The sequence below is a fragment of the Octopus bimaculoides genome, chromosome 28 (assembly GCF_001194135.2).
Source record: "Octopus bimaculoides isolate UCB-OBI-ISO-001 chromosome 28, ASM119413v2, whole genome shotgun sequence".
NCBI lineage: Eukaryota > Metazoa > Mollusca > Cephalopoda > Octopoda > Octopodidae > Octopus > Octopus bimaculoides.
The window spans coordinates 9,462,139-9,469,017 of record NC_069008.1 but is presented as its reverse complement, the minus strand read 5'-3'; the positions used below and the strand labels follow the sequence as shown (position 1 = coordinate 9,469,017).

Below are 6,879 nucleotides of genomic sequence, written 5' to 3'. Positions count from 1 at the left end.
ATATATATATATATATATATATACACACAATGGGTTTCTTTCAGTTTTCATCTACCAATTCCACTCACAAGGCTTTCATCAGCCCAAGGCTATAGGAGAAAACACTGCCGAAGGTGCCACACAGTGGACAGAATCTAGAACCATGTAGTTGGAAAGCAAGCTTCTTATCACACAGCCATGCCTGCGCCTATTTATTTTGTTGAAGTCTGTGTTGCCTTCTCTATACATTGAAAGACATACAGAAACATACACACATACAAAAATAAAAATAACTATGTGTATCATATATACATATAGTTGTTTTTGAAGTTTGTGTTCTGTTGTGTTGACAAACTTGCGCTTAAAATTCCTGCATTTTTAATCAAAGCTTGTTAGTTGATATGGTGACAACAATACTTCTGTATCTATCTTTCACTTCTCTCTCTCTCTCTCTCTCTCTCACCAACAACCTTTTCTTCTCTTCAACGTGAAAGTCTTTTTTTGAAGTCTGTATTACATTTTCTGTATGCTGATTACTTGTAGGATCACTGTATTTTGTTATGCAACCATAAAATACTATGAAGTATATTGAATGCATTATAAGTCAATACTTTTTCCTACCGTGTTAGCAGTGCTATTAAATCACTTTGCAAAGTTATCTCTACAGATTTTCTATAGAATTTATAGCCAGCACTGACGTTATGGCATTTCATATTTGAATGTGTCTAATGTAAACAATGTAATTAAAGATGGAAAAATAGATAATGGTTGTATATGCGTATTTCAGAAGGTTTTGCACCTTCTTCAGCAACACATCCAGCCCATTAACCATCCACAAACTCATTGCTTAAATAGTCGCTAACACTATTGGATACACCAATTTTACATTTTAAACACGTTCCTACAAGTAATTAATATGTATGTACCAGCTGTCAGCAATGTGTTCAGTGTGTAAAATTAGTATATCCAATAGCGTTACACTTCTATATTTAGAGGCTATTTAAGCAATGAGTTTGTGAATGGTTAATGGGTTGGATGTGGTGCTGAAGAAGGTGCAAGAACTCCTGAAATATGCATATACACCCATTATCTATTTTTCCATCTTCAATTGCATTGTTTACACTAGACATATTCGGATATGAAATGTTGTAACAAATCAGGCTGGTTCTAATTTCTAAAGAAAATCTGTAGAGATAACCTTAACAAGTCCTTATGTTGAAAGATGCAGAAACACATAAGCAACCCCCCCCCCCAAAAAAAAAGACTATATATCTTTAAAAACTTGTTAGTTATAATAGTAACAACACTACCTATCTATCTATCTTTCACACGTGCTTGCTCTTGGAAGAAATCAATGTTACAATGGACGATATTAAAACTGCAAAAGAGTTGTTAAGGAAGGATGGAAACAGTGTCTTTCTTAACACTCCACAGACACTAATAAACGAGACAAACAGAAGAACAATAATATACGAAATTTTCAACATTAAACACAGGAAGATGGAAGGTGCATCTCCTGTGATCTGGGATGTGGAAAGAGCGTGTCTGCACACGCCAATGACGTCGCCTGGATGGTGTCGAGCCACAGGCACATTGACTTGATTGGTGAGACGCTAAACAAATACGAAGCGGTGACAGGTGCAAAAATTAGCATGGAAAAGTCGGTGGGCTTGCAACTGGGCACCTGGAGGGGCAAGTCCATGCCATCCAACAGTATTGTAGGGTGCTGGACAGACTGTTCTGTTAAAGTGCTTGGGGTCTAGTTCAGTTTGGACCTCCAAGTAGAGAAAAACTGGGATGAAGTGACGAGCAGGGTGGCCAATCTCACCCAGAAATGCGCCAAGAGGAAGCTGTCCCTGAAAGGTTGAGCGGAGGTGGCGAATGCATACATCGCATCCGTCATCTATTACTGTTTGACTGTTGTCCCTTGTCCCGACCGCTGTTCTATAGAGGGTTAGTAGAGGAAAAGTGCGACGACATTCTTGGGGAAACTCTAGGCATCAATGATAATCAGCTAAACACTCTGTTCGGAAGAACTTTCAGGCTGGGGCCCATGGATAACTTCCAAAGGTCCCTCGCCTGGCAGTGCTACCAAGGGTCGCTGCCTGTTCGAGATAAACTCTACCAAGCCTGCCCAAGGTGCGCTCAGAGTGATGAAACCATTCTGCACGCACTCGTCCAGTGCCCTAGTATTGCTGACCTGTGGGTTTTTGTCTAACAGCTACTGTCGCGTGAATCCATAGTGAAGATTGCCCCACCGACCTCCTTTAACCGAGAGGGCAAGTCAATTTTCCTTTGTCTAGTGGCTGTAGCAAAAGAGGTGGTATGGTGGACCCATTTGAAAGGGCTAAAGTCAGATACTTTCTTCTTTGGTCAAGGACTCATCACCTTTTTCAAGTTCCACTTGAAAAGGAAAATGGGAGTAGAGAGGGAAGTGCTGTCTCGTAGCAAATTTATTGAAAGGTGGGTGAATGTTGGTAAAATGGCTAGTATGAACGGACCAATTCTGAGGTTACATTTGTAAAAAAATGGTAATATAAAAGAAGGGGCTCTCTACCCCTTTTTGACCAGGCTCCCATGGCTTTTATGAGTTTTTCCATGAGTAACCTTTCCAAGTGCCTCCCCCTATTGGGAGTTCTTTCTAACTTACATTTTTCGCAGTTTTCTAATGTTTACATGGACCTTTCTTTTTCGCAAAACCCTTTGTACTTTTCGTCCTGTGTTTGGCGTTACATGTTTTTGATTTATGTTAGCCCTTGTGGCCAATAAAACCAGAATTAATAATAATAATAATAATAATAATAATAATAATAGCCATTAGATATTGTATGAGGTAGCAGGAATTGTCTTGAGATTTGGTGACAGCAAGCAATTTTTTTAGGATTCTTGTAGAATATAGGATGGCACTTTTCTGCTGATTGACTGTACAATTCTCAATTCCAGTATCCTTTCAGCTGCTTAGATAGTATTTTGTGTTTTGTGCCAAGTGTACCAATTACCACAGGAATAATTATCATATTAGTCTTCCACAATCTCCTCTCTCTGGCTAGGTCCTGGCATTTCTCTATTTTTTTCAATTTCTTTTGTATCCACTTTATTATCATATGGTACTGCAAAGTCCTCTATAATCATAACTTTTTTTTTTTTTGCTTCGACATTGCTTATTTAATTTTGTTTTGAGTATCTTCCTAATCCTTCACTTGTATTCTTTGGAGATTTTCTTTGTCATTTTCTCCTTCCATTATCCTATTGTCTTGCAGCATCCCTCATTCTGCAGTGATCTAATGATATTTCCTTGTGGTAATTATATACTCTCAGAGTTTGTCTTTTAACCTCTCATCATAATTAACACTGCTCACTTATTTAACCCAAACTGCATTCTAATATCCTTGGAATTAGAGAATCCAGGTCTTTTTCACATTTTGTTCAAGGTTATCCATATAAAGCAGGCAATCTATTTTCACCTTCATTGGTAGGCTTGGATTTTCTCAATATACTTCTCAAGAGGGATTAATGCAGTGACAATCAGTAATAGAGAGAGTGATTCTTCTTGGAATACCACCCTGTGTATTTTCACATTTCTCAATGATTCATTTCTGCCTGTTGGTCCTACTTCCTTTGTTTTTTATTGCTTTTCCAAAAAGTTATTTGTTTTCTCATTCACTCCAAGAGCCGGCAGTGTGGAATATTGTTGTAAACCTTTTCGTCTGTTGAACCAACAGCTAATTTCTTCTTTCTTATTTGTTCCTCATTTTGTATCCTACTATCAATATACAGCAGATCAGCAGTTCCCTTTAACTTCTTTCTGTATACCTTTTGCTCCTCTGGCAATAGATTCTCCTTTTCTAGAAGATTATATACTTCATTAGCTATGAGGCCAGTCAATAGTTTCTGGAGAAATGGTTAGCACATAACATCTTTATATTTACTGACTTACCTCAAATTTCTTTTGTCCTTCTGTAGCAGCATTGTCTTTCCTTTTGTCATCCATGTTGGTGTTTTATACAATCAATAACAAACAGGTTTGTACTGCTGTCTATATTTGAGCCAGAATCCCTAGTGTTGTTAGCCTGGGTGTGGTAATGCTGCTGAGGAAGGACACTGACAGTGAGGATATGCTTGAAAAGTTTTGGCCCATAACTATGCTAAACAACAGAGTTTAAGATTTTGGTAAAGGTAGTCTGGATGGGGAAGCGCAAATATGTGCAGTCTTGAACAGATTTATCCAGGACAACCTCCACTTTATGAGGTACATCGTAGAGAGGGCTGAGATGAAAGCAGGCTCTAGTGGAGCTCTGTTCAGTTTGGATTAGTCCAAAGCATTCAGTAGGACTGACCATTGCTACTTGGGAGATGTCCAATTGGGACCATTTTGCTTTGCACATTCAGTCCATCAGAGCTGCTCACTGTCACCTCTTCTGTATGCACTGGCCCTCAAGTCACTACTGCAGAAGTTGGAACAGTCGAGGAGCATCCCTTTTGAACTGGGACATGGGAGGGCAGTGTTGGCGTACACAGTTGGCACCATTCTAAAGGAATATGAGTTGGTTGCAGGGGACAAAATCAATACCGACAAATCAGTGGGTTTGTGACTTGGCATTTGGTGAGGCAGGTCAATGCCATCAGATGGCATCGTCAGATGCTGGACTGATGGATGAAATAAACTATTTGGAGTCTGATTCAATCCCAACCTCCAGGTTGATAAAAACTGGGGTGAGGTGATGAACAGAGTGGCCAGTCTTACCCAGAAATGGGCAGAGAGGAAGCTGTCCATGAAAGGTTGGGCAGAGGCGATGAATGCTTACATCACTTCCATCAGCATTTATTGCCGGACTATTGTACCTTACCCGAGTTACTGCTTGGTCAGGCTGGAGTGTCTATTATTTATTTTCTTGTGGAAGGTACGCATTCCAGTGGTCACAGGTAGTCTGCTGCCAGCATCCTCTGCGTGGCAGCTTGGGCATTCCATGGCTTCTGATGTGCAGACATGTACTCAGGTTCTGCTATCTGCAAAGATTTCTGGATAGTGATTGTGTGTGGGCTCTGTTTGTGAGGCACATCTTTCTACAGCTCATCTCTTTCACAGTGCTGCAGTCCTGCATGAAGGATAGACCAAGACTGGGTGCCTGGCAAATATAATGCCATCAGGTATTCACAGACCTCTACCAGTGGATGTTCCACTTTAGCAATATATAGAAAGAAGATTAGTGATGGGGAAATGTGATAACATCCTCAGAGAGATCCTTGGCATTGACAAAAATAAACTGGCTAGTCTGTTCTGGAGGACTTTTTGGTTGGTGTCTACCAGATGTGCTTGGCCCAGCAGTGCTACTGGGCTTGTCCGAGGTGCATGTCGAGCAATGAAACCGTTCTGTATACACTCGTTCAGTGTCCAGGCATTGCTGACTTGTAGAGTTATGCTGAACAGCTGCTGTTGTGTGTGGGACGGATCTGTCTATTGGCCAAGTCCTAGTGATGATTGCCTTGCTGCCCTCCTTTAATCAGGTGGGTAACACGGTTTTCTTTTGCCTGGTGGTGAAAGAGGTTGTCTGGTGGATGAGGCTGAAAGGTACGAGGACAGACATTCTTCTTTCGTAGAGTCCCCATCAATGTTTTCAAGTTTTACTTGTAAAGGAAACTGAGAGTGAATTTATTGAAAGGTGGGTAAAAATTGTGTAAATAGCAAGAGTGGATGGTACCAGTCTAGAGTAGACCTGTGAGTTGGAGAAAAGGAATTGGAGAAGGCACTTGCCCTTGGTGTTCAGGGAGATCTTGGACAGTAGGGTTCTTCAATTAACCCTAGACATTCTCCTGTATCAGAAGGACCAAATCACTATCATCCTCTTTTTCCCCCTTTTCTTTCACTGTTCTATACTATGCATACTTCTCTTCTGTTTTTTTTTTTTTGTATACTATGTGTACTTTCTATTTTTTTTTTCTCATTTTGTTATGTGTAAACATCATACTTTGTCTTTGCATCGTCCCTCTCTTCCTTCACCCTAGTGGCAAATAAAAGAAATCATCATTATTATTATTAAAATTTTTGCAAAATGTGATATCTCCAGTAGTCAAAAGCCTGCTGTTGAGAATTCAGTGCAGATGGGCAGGACATGTTCAAATGCAAGATGATTGTAGTCTAAAAATTCTTTTGTATGCCCATGAAGTAGGGGGAATCAATAGTAAAGGAAGACTCCTGCTAAAGTATAAGGATTAGTTGAAACAATCACTAAAATCCCTATGTAACATCTTGAGAAAGTTTTTGCTGAGATCAATCTGAGTAGTGTAAAATGTATCCTGATGCATCTAAACAATTTGAGTTGAAGAAACAGCACAATGAAAGGATTTTATCTTGTAATCAACAGACACATTTGTCCAACCCCAGGCAAAATCAAAATCATCATTGTTTCCATTGTGACTTCAAAGAAAAATCCATACTGGGACTCAAATTATATTCACATATCCATCGCAAATAGATGAACCTTCTTTTCTTTTTCCTTCTTATATATTTTTTAAATTCTTTCCTTCAAATATTCACTTCAAAATTGATGGGAGTAGCCATTATTATTATTATTATTGTTCAGTAGTTTTATTTTTATAACGTGCTTTCACTTCACTACCGAGCGCAGCTCTGTGCGCCTTGGGTATGTGCTGTGGTTTGCTGTGGTGCTCTTATGTTTACTGTATTGAAAGTGTTTTGCGTAGAATGTGTGCAGTACCCAGTAGTGCAATTTTCTGTATGTTATATATATTTGTAAGTCCTGGTATTTTTGTTATGTATTTGTCTGAATATTTTTTTATTATACCTAAGGCACCTACTATGATAGGAATTGTTTCTGTTTTTAGATTCCACATTCGAGTTATCTCTATTTCCAGGTCTTTGTATTTTGAAAGTTTTTCCAT

The 6,879-nt window shown here is 39.3% G+C and overlaps 1 protein-coding gene across 1 annotated transcript in view; it reads left to right on the top strand.

Moving 5' to 3' along the window:
- Positions 1-6,879, top strand: part of LOC106880996 (centrin-3) — a 67,643-nt gene that overhangs the window by 37,052 nt on the left and 23,712 nt on the right. The gene's annotated exons all lie outside the window — the stretch shown is intronic.